The sequence below is a fragment of the Arachis ipaensis genome, chromosome B3, assembly GCF_059453495.1.
Source record: "Arachis ipaensis isolate K30076 ecotype BB chromosome B3, ASM5945349v1, whole genome shotgun sequence".
NCBI classification, from domain to species: domain Eukaryota; kingdom Viridiplantae; phylum Streptophyta; class Magnoliopsida; order Fabales; family Fabaceae; genus Arachis; species Arachis ipaensis.
The window spans coordinates 98,248,630-98,258,436 of NC_142438.1; the positions used below are offsets into that span (position 1 = coordinate 98,248,630).

General features: G+C 42.7%; 1 non-coding gene across 1 annotated transcript; it reads right to left on the reverse strand.

Moving 5' to 3' along the window:
- Window positions 1–248: 248 nt before the first annotated feature.
- Window positions 249–352, reverse strand: LOC148571724 (small nucleolar RNA R71). Its single transcript, XR_015880279.1, has one exon. It is a non-coding gene; the product is annotated as a small nucleolar RNA R71 (small nucleolar RNA).
- Window positions 353–9,807: the final 9,455 nt, after the last annotated feature.

Sequence of the window (9,807 nt, forward strand, 5' to 3'; positions counted from 1 at the left end):
ACAACTGTTCGTTCGGAGGGAGTGTCCAAGAGGACCCCAATCAACATCTAACCACCTTCCTGAGAATATGTGACACAGTGAAGTCTAATGGTGTTCATCCTGACGCCTATAGACTGCTCTTATTTCCATTCTCACTCAAGGATAAGGCAGCCAAGTGGCTGGAGTCTTTCCCGAAGGAGAGCTTGACAACTTGGGAAGATGTGGTGAACAAATTCTTAGCAAGATTCTATCCCCCTCAACGAATTAATAGGCTGAGAGCTGAGGTCCAAACTTTCAGGCAACAAGATGGTGAGACTTTGTATGAAGCATGGGAGAGGTTTAAGGACCTGACAAGGAGGTGTCCACCTGACATGTTCAACGAATGGGTGCAGCTGCACATTTTCTATGAAGGGCTCTCTTATGAGTCAAAGAAGGCCGTAGACCATTCATCCGGTGGATCTTTGAACAAGAAGAAGACCATTAAGGAGGCCATAGATGTCATTGAAACTGTAGCAGAGAATGATTACTTCTATGCTTCCGAACGAGGGAACACTAGAGGAGTGATGGAGCTAAACAATATAGATGCTCTGCTGGCTCAGAACAAGCTCATTACCAAGCAGCTGGCTGACCTAACCAAGAAGATGGAGAGGAACCAAGTAGCAGCAATCTCCACTTCATCAACAACCCAAGAAGGAGTGAATGAAGAAGCAGAGGGAAGTCAGGAGCAAGTCAACTACATTGGAAATTCACCTAGGCAAAACCATGATCCATACTCCAAGACCTACAACCCTGGATGGAGGAATCACCCAAATTTTGGGTGGGGAAATCAACAAGACCAAAGCCTTGATCAAAGACGCCCAAATCCCAACAATGCAAGCCACCAACATTTCACATCTAGACCATATCAACACCCCCATAACAACACTTCTCCACATCCACATCAAAACCAAAATAACTTACCTCATCCTTCCACCTCTAATCCCGATCTACAATCATTTGATGACAGACTCTCAAGGATTGAGAATCTACTTGAAAGCATAGGCAAGGAGATTCAAGACAACAAGGTGTTCAAGGAGGAAGTGCGAGCCAGTTTCAAGAACCAGGGAGACACAATCAAGAGGTTGGAATCTCAAGTGGGGTATCTCTCTGAGCAAATTCCCAAACCCACAGATGGATTCCCAAGTGACACAGAGAAGAATCCGAGAGGTGAAACAAAGAAAGTAAGATGGGAAGATTGTAAGATGGTCACTATAAGTGATAAGGAGACTGAGGACAAGCCAAGCAAGCTGTCAGAACAACCTGAAGATACCTCAGTAGAGAAGAAGGAAAAAGATCATCAAGAACCGGAAATCTCACAACAGGAGCTGCTGAGACTCTATGCACCTTTTCCCCAACTGCTCAATGGTGCTGTGAAGAAGAGAATATACTCAAGGTTTCTAGATTTGTTTGCATCTCTGCATGTCAACATACCATTCATCAAGACTATTCAACAAATGCCTGCATACATCAAGTATATGAAGGAGCTGCTTCCCAGGAAAAGCTCACTCAAGGGAGGCCAAACTAAAGTGATGAACAAGGAGTGCAGTGCCCTCATTCAACCACAGTTTCCTACAAAAAGAAAAGATCCAGGGAGTTTTCATGTCCTCTGTGCCATAGGAGAAATAATGTTTGATAAAGCACTCTGCGATTTGGGAGCAAGCATCAATTTAATGCCCTTATCCCTGGTGAAGAGGCTGCAGATCAATGAGATAATGCCCACAGATGTAGTCATCATGCTGGATGACAAAACTCAAAAACAAGCAATAGGAGTGGTGGAGAATGTATTGGTAAAAGTTGGGAAATACTTCCTCCCAACAGACTTTGTCATATTGGACATGGAAGAGAGTTACACTCACCCAATCATATTGGGAAGACCATTCCTAGCTACAGCCAGAGTACTCATAGATGTGGAGCGAGGGGAGTTAATATTAAGGATTCATGATGAACGACTCAGCTTCAATGTCTTCAAACTCTCACAAGAAGCAGACCAAGAGAACAAAGAACCAAGCGAAGATCATAATGGGATACTAAAAGAGGAAGCAAGCACTGAAGCACAACCAGCCCATATAGGAAAGCCCTTGGTTGATGAACAAGGAAATAAGCAGTTGTCACAGCTCAAGGAAAAGTTGGAGGAACCTAAATCACCAGAGACATGTGGGGACAACAACAAAATTTCCTTAGAAGAAGAAATCACAAAGAGCAAGGCAACATCAAAAGGGACAAAGAAGAAGGTACCAAGGGGGTGGAGGAACAAGAAGATTCCTACAGAGGACTTCTCTCCAGGGGATAAAGTGATCTCAGCTTACTTCCCAGATATCCTCCCTAATCTCCCCACTGTACCATCTTAGTTACCTAAGGTCTTCGCTATCAACAGAGTTCTCTCCTTGGAACATGTAGAGATCATTGATACAACCAATGGATATAAGTCCACGGTAAGAGGGGAGGACTTCAAGCATTACCAACCACCCTGATGAGGGAGAAACGTCAAGCTAGTGACGCTAAAGAAGCGCTTCATGGGAGGCAACCCATGTTTTATATACTTTTAGAAAATAGTGAATAAGTCAATATTCATGAATCCTAACCCAAACTTGACAAACACTTGGTGAAATCCTTATATTGCAGTATATAGTGAAGAACAAGTTTGGTGTTCAAAGCGTGCCAAGAAAGCATGAATGCAGCTGAGAGCATGCTAATCTTGGAGCTTTGAACAGAACTTTTCATCACAGTGCTCCAAACTAAGTTTGGTGTCACCCCATGGTGCCACCAATGTGCATATAAGGATACACAGTTAGTTAGAATTCATGAATAAACAATCTAATCTTTTCTTCTTTTTATTATTCTAGCCGTAAAGTTTAAAATTTTTTTTATAATATTAATTCTTACTTTTCTTATTTTATCTTTATAGGGAAAAGGAGAGGAACATTGAAGGAGATTGATTGGACAACTAAATGAGAAGGGTTCGGCCACTTCATGAAGAGAAACTACACACTTGTCTCAAGAAGGAATGCATTGGAAAATGTTGCCATGCAACATTGAAGAAAGGAGAATCTTGAAGGCCGAACCAATAACCCTCATAAAGTGATGATCCTTGTCCTTTTTCCATGCACAACCCCAACCGTCCATCAAGCAACCATTCCATCAATCCACACCCTCCATTCACTCACAATCTCCCTATATAAGTGAGTCCTAGTGCATACTTACTCCTCATACTCAAATTCCCACTCTCCACACTTCACACTTTCGGCGTCCAAAAACCTCTTCATCACACCTCATCCTAACCAACCAAATTCCTCATCTATCCTTACCGTCCAATCCCCTCACACAGCAACTCAAATTCATGGCATCGTCAAGCTCCAAGAGGCAAAAAAGGAAGGAACCAATGGAGAGCATTCCTTTCGATGAGAAGAGATTCAAAACTGCCTTCCATGAACGAGAATTTGAGCGGATAAAGCTCAAAAAGATACTGCCCGAGTTGACCTTCCAATTCAATGAAGACGAGTGCCCACAGATTCAGGAGAAAATTGAAAAAAGAGGGTGGCAAAGGCTCACTGATCCAGAGGGGAAGATCAATGCAAACCTCATCAAAGAGTTCTATGCAAATGTGGTTAGAGAAGACAAAACCAGGGCTCCAACCTTCAAAAGCTATGTAAGAGGAAAGGAGGTAGACTTCAGCCCAAATGCTATAATAAGAACTCTTCAGCTGAAATCACCACATTTTGATGAGCCCAGTTATCATGCAAGGATAAGTAAAAGCCAAGACAATGATGAGCTCACAGAAATCGTGACTGACATCTGTGTTATAGCAGCTGACTGGGAAAGGTATGTAGATGGGAGACCCCGGTTCATCAAGAGGGGAGACCTTAGCTCAGAAGCCAAGGGGTGGTTTGAACTCATGAGGAGGTCTATCCTCCCAGCTGCAAATAATTCAGAGGTCAATATTAATCGAGCAACTATGGTACATTGCCTAGTACAAGGTGGAGAAATCAATGTGCATTAACTGATAGCTGAAGGAATTCAAGATTCAGCTGAGAAGCTTAAATCAGGTGCCAGACTTTGGTACCCCAGCACCATTCTCAGATTGTGCACAAAGGCCAAGGTGGTCTTTGAGGATAGCAATCCAAGCTGGGTGAACCCTGGGAGGCTAATGACAATCCAGCGTCTGGTCTATACTACACCTGCTCAGCAACAAAGAAGGCCACAAATAGGGAAGCTAAAAGCGAAAGAAGGAGCTCACCAAGAGAAGCATCATCAGGAAGAATACCAACAAGAAGAGCATCATGACCCAGCCGACTTGAATATAAACCACCTTCTAAGAGCCATTGAAGATTTAGGGACGAGACAGATGGAAGGACAAGAGCAAATACTAAACCTTCAGTCCAACTGGATGAGCCGACAAGAAGAATGGCAGAAATAACAAATGGAGCAGTAACAGGAACAATACTCCCAGCTCACTCAAGCCATCTACCAAGTTACTGAGAGGCAAGAATGTCAAGATAAGCACTTGCAAGAACTCAATCAGCGGCAAATAGCTCAGATGAAAGCATTCAATGAGTTCACTGTACTTAATGAAGGACGGCAACTACATAGGGAGGAGTTCAACATAAACACTCAGGCCAAGTTGAACTACATGTCTAGTCATATGCATCATCTAAACTATGCTATCCCTACATATGATGAGGTCCAAAAAGATTTTGTAGAACAAGAAGAAAGGAAGGTGAAACAGCAGAAGGAAACACTAAAGAAGAAGATGGAAGATGGTGGTTTCTGGAAGAAGTTGATTGGAAAAAGCAAAGGGAATGGAAGTACGAGCACTCAAGAGGGACACAAGGAGGACAAGCAAAGAGGAGAGCATGGGCAACCACATGAGTAAAAGGTGGTGGAGTTCCTTCTTTGGTCCATCTTTTTCTATGCTTTGAATAAGGAAGATCTTGTATGAAATAGAACCTGCTTCCATAATAGTTTGAACCTTTTCAATTCTGTCTTTTAAAGTTTTTTTGTTGAATAGGTCTATGTTTGCTAGTCTCTATGTCACTGCATCATCTCTTTACTTACTTGTATGCTTGTCCCTTTGAATCAAATGAAAAAGAGAATGTGTATTTCAAAAGATCAGAGAGGAGTTCATACTATGGAGTAAGTTCATAAGTTTATGGTATAGTCATAAGTTAGCTAAGTTGGTTCAACCATAAGGTGGGAATACAACTATCTGTCAGGAAAACTATGCTTGAGACACACCCCATGAGACTAGCTAAATAAGAAGATCCTAATAAGAAAAAGGGAAAGAACAATAAAGGTTGAAAAATAAAAGAAAAAGAGTAAGCAATAAGGCTAGGCACCAATGGTTTTAATCTTGAGGCATGTGTCTGTGGTGCTCTTGTGTGAGGGATCTACTTGGATGAATAAGCTCTTAGGGGTGCCTTATCACTTGGTAACTTGGGTTAACTAACTCGGGATTATCAGTTGAAAGTCCACTATCAAGAGTAACCTTCACTACAGAGCATTTAGTAACCCAAAGGGGTGCTGGACACCAAGGTCTCAAGAAAAGAAAATAAATAAACTATATGCCTGTGGTGTGTATGTATGGGGGAAAGAGACTTGAGGGAGTAAGTCCTTAGGGGTGTCTTAACACCTAGCACCTTGAACCAACTGGTTCGGGAGTGTTGGCGGAAAGCTTATCTTAAAGAGTCGCCCCCTTATAGAGCACTTAGCCTAAGAACACAAATAAGCCCTGAAATAACAATAAAAGGATCAATGAATAAAAGTCTCATGGGATGCAACCACAGTGAGTGTTCTAGGACATGATAAAGGTCTGAAAGCCAGGAATGAACCTAAGTTGCTATGCATGAAACCACCATAAAACCAGGGGCAAGACCTCCACAAGAATGACTCATTTCTCTTGGCATTCCATTCATCATTCTCTTGTTCTAGTACTTGGTTAGGGACAAGCAAGCTTTAAGTTTGGTGTTGTGATGCCAGGGCATTTTGGCCAGTTTTACTGACCTTTTCTTTACTGTTTTTAGGTAGTTTCATGCATTTCCTTAGAAAATAAGCTAGTTTTGGGTAGATATTCACTTACATCTTGATTCCAGCATACATTGTGCACTTTACATGATTTCATGAGGATTTTGCATGAATTTAATGACAAATTTGATGTTGCATTTCCCATGACTTGGACTAGAACTTTGATGCACTTTATTGCTTGATGTCAGGACAAAGGAAGCAAAGAAGAACCACATTGGTGGCTACGTTAGTTACACTAACGTTAGCACTAACGTGGAATGGGATTAACTTGCAAAGTTAATGAGAAAAGTAATCGCCAATAATGCTCTCAAAGCCATCATTGCCCACATTAAGAGTCACGTTAACTAAGTTAACGTGAACTCTAACGTGGAAGAAAGGAAAGGGAGCCAACGTTAGTGACACTTAACATTATCACTAACGTTGGACCAAGCTCATAAGTGGCCACGTTAAGAGCCACGTTAATTTAGTTAACATGGCCTCTAACGTTAAGAGGTAAAGGGGAAGCCAACATTAGTGACATTCAACTTTGTCACTAACGTTGGCCAAGTCACAATAAGCCACGTTAACTCCCACGTTAACCTAGTTAATGTGGAAGCTAACGTGAAGAAAGTAGGTGGTCGACAACGTTAGTGACACCAAACATTGTCACTAACGATGGGATTAACCCACACAAGCCCCAATAAGCCACGTTAACTCCCACGTTAACCTAGTTAACGTGGAAGCTAATGTGAAGAAGGAAGGTGATCGCCAACGTTAGTGACACCTAACATTGTCACTAACGATGGAAGGAGGCCACACAAGCCACAATGAGCCACGTTAACTCCCACGTTAACTTAGTTAACGTGGAAGCTAATGTGAGGAGGAGAGATGATGAGCCAACGTTAGTGACATTCACCTTTGTCACTAACATTGGAGATGGCTAGCACAGCCACGTTAGAGGCCACGTTAACCTAGTTAACATGGACTCTAACGTGGGAACTAAGGGCACATTGGAATGTTAGTGACAAAGGTAAGTGTCACTAACGTTCTCGAAGGTTGGCAAGCCTACGTTAAAAGAGCCACGTTAACTAAGTTAACGTGGACTCTAACGTAAGGAAGGGGGAGACTTCTCAACGTTACTGGGAAAGGTGAGTCCCAATAACGTGTGCGAAGGACATAGAGGCAACGTTAGTGGCAACGTTTGTACCACTAACGTTGAAGTTAACGTGGCTCTTACTCTGGTGAGGAACGTTAGTGAAAAAGGTAATTGTCACTAACGTTCTCGAACCCATATTTTCACTGAACGTTAACACCACTAACGTCCTGAGCTAAAGTCTCTGCCCACTTCACACTTTCTCTCTGCAAGTAAAGCCAAGCCCAATGAAGAAGATAACTGCTTCAAACTCAAGATCCAAAGGCCCATACCCAAGACTTGAAGAGCCAACTAGAAGATCAGAAGAGTAGTATATATAGGAGTAGCTTTGAATTGAAAAAGGAGAGTTGGAAATTATAGGGAGCCTCTTGGAATAGAACTACTCTCTGTATTTTACTTTCTCTGCACTTCTAGTTTCATCATGTATTCTCCATCTTTGTTTTCATTTTCCAGAGCTATGAACAACTAAACCCCTTTCATTGGGTTAGGGAGCTCTGTTGTAATTTGATGGATCAATACTAGTTTTCATTATTCTTCTTCTATCTTTCCTCTGGATTTTACTTGAAAGCTTTCGATCTTCATCCAATTGGGTAGTTATCTTGGAAAAGAAGCTATTCAAACTTGGATCTCTTCTGAACCTTAAAAGAGGAATGAAGAGATCATGCTAGAAATGCTTTCTCATGCTGGACCAAATTGGGTTTGGATGGATATGTGACTATATTCCTCTCAATACTTGATTTGGGAAATGCATGTGGTATAATCAGTGACCATACTTCATCTCTTCTCATGAGCAATTGACCAAGGAATTGGCTATTGATCAAGATTTGAGAGATTGAATTACAAGGAATTGTAATTCGATCACTTAAGATTGCCAAGCAGATCAATGAGTGCATTGATTGAGTAAGAGATGAAAATGAAATTGATCCAGAGAATGCAACATCTCCTGAGCCCAATGAACTCCCCATTTCTGATCTTACCCATTCTCTTTAATTTCTGTCATTTACTTTTATGAGCAATTACCCCATTCCCATTTAAGATTCTGTAATTTACTTTTCGTCATCTACATTCAGCTCTTTATTTCTAGCATTTACTTTTCTGTTATTTACTTTCCCGCCATTTAATTTTCTGTAATTCTCAACCCAAATTCTGATTCGCTCAACTAGAACATTCCTCTAATTAAAGTTTCTTGATCAATCAATCCCTGTGGGATTCGACCTCACTCTATTGTGAGTTTTTACTTGACGACAAATTCGGTACACTTGCCGAAGGAAATTTGTTATGAGACAAGTTTTTCGTGTATCAGTGGGAGGTGGTCACGGAGGGCAGTGGCGGTTAAGGGGGAAGAAGAAGAAAGAAGAAGAAAGAAGGGGGAAGGAGGAAGGGGGGTGGGTGGCGGCGGGGTCTGGGTGGTCGGCGGCGTCTGGCGGTGGCGGTGATGGTAGCTGGGTGGTGGTTGGGGGTTGGAGAAGAAGAGAGGGAGTGGAAGGGTTTGGGGAGGGTGTGCGACTGATAGGGTTCGCATGACTGGGGGGTTATAATTTGAATCCACGCGATCGCGTGGTGCACGTGGTCGCGTGGTTGGGCTGAAATGGTGGTTGACGCGATCGCGTGGGGCACGCAATCGCGTGGAGGGCAAAAAGAGTAAATGACGCGATTGCCTGGGACATGCGATCGCGTCGCTGGAATTTATGCTAAACGCACGAATCCAGCGTCGTTTCAGCGCAACTCTCTGTCTCCTTTTGGGGTGTTGTGTAATCCAATGCGACGCGATTGCGTCGCTCACGCTGTTGCGTGGGATTGATGTTGTGCAAGTGACGCGATCGCGTGGGTCATTTGTACGAAACGCACAATGGCCGCACGATTCTAGCCTAACTTTCTGGACATTGGATCTTTACGCCGATCTCCAGGTCACACGGCTGCGTGAATGACGCAGTCGCGTGGGTAGTGTTTTTCGCAATGTGACGCGATCGCATGAGGGATGCGGTCGCGTCGCACACCCTTTTTTTTATGCAGGTATGCAATTATGCAGTATGCAGAATGCAATGATTAATATGAATGAGATGCAAAACTCCAGGTTCAATAAAATAAAACTTGAAAACAAATAAAACTAAATAAAAATTGAAAAAGGGACGATCATACCATGGTGGGTTGTCTCCCACCTAGCACTTTTAGTTAAAGTCCTTAAGTTAGACATTGGATGAGCTTCCTGTTATGGCGGCTTATGCTTAAATTCATCCAAAAATCTCCACCAATGCTTGGAATGCCAATAGCCTCCATGGTCCCAAACTAGGCATGTGAAGCTTCTGAGCAGCTTCAAACAGATTGTCAGGCTCCCGGGGTAATGAATGTCAGCACAGATTCCAGGATCCCAAACTTTGCTTTTGAATCCGCCTTCGTCTTGATCTATACTTTTCCATCCGGGCGGTTTAGAAATTAGATTCTCACCAGGATAACCAAATGTTTTCCGAGATCCATCCGATTGATCATGATGCCAATCCGTGCACTTTAAGTTGAAGCGTGGAACCTTATTGAACCTTGTGCACCAGCTCTGAGTACGAGCCATTTCCCGCTTACTCTTAAAGCTGCAGAGAGCTCTAAGCTGGCCATCTGTTTCAAGCAAACCATATTCAAGTGGAAAA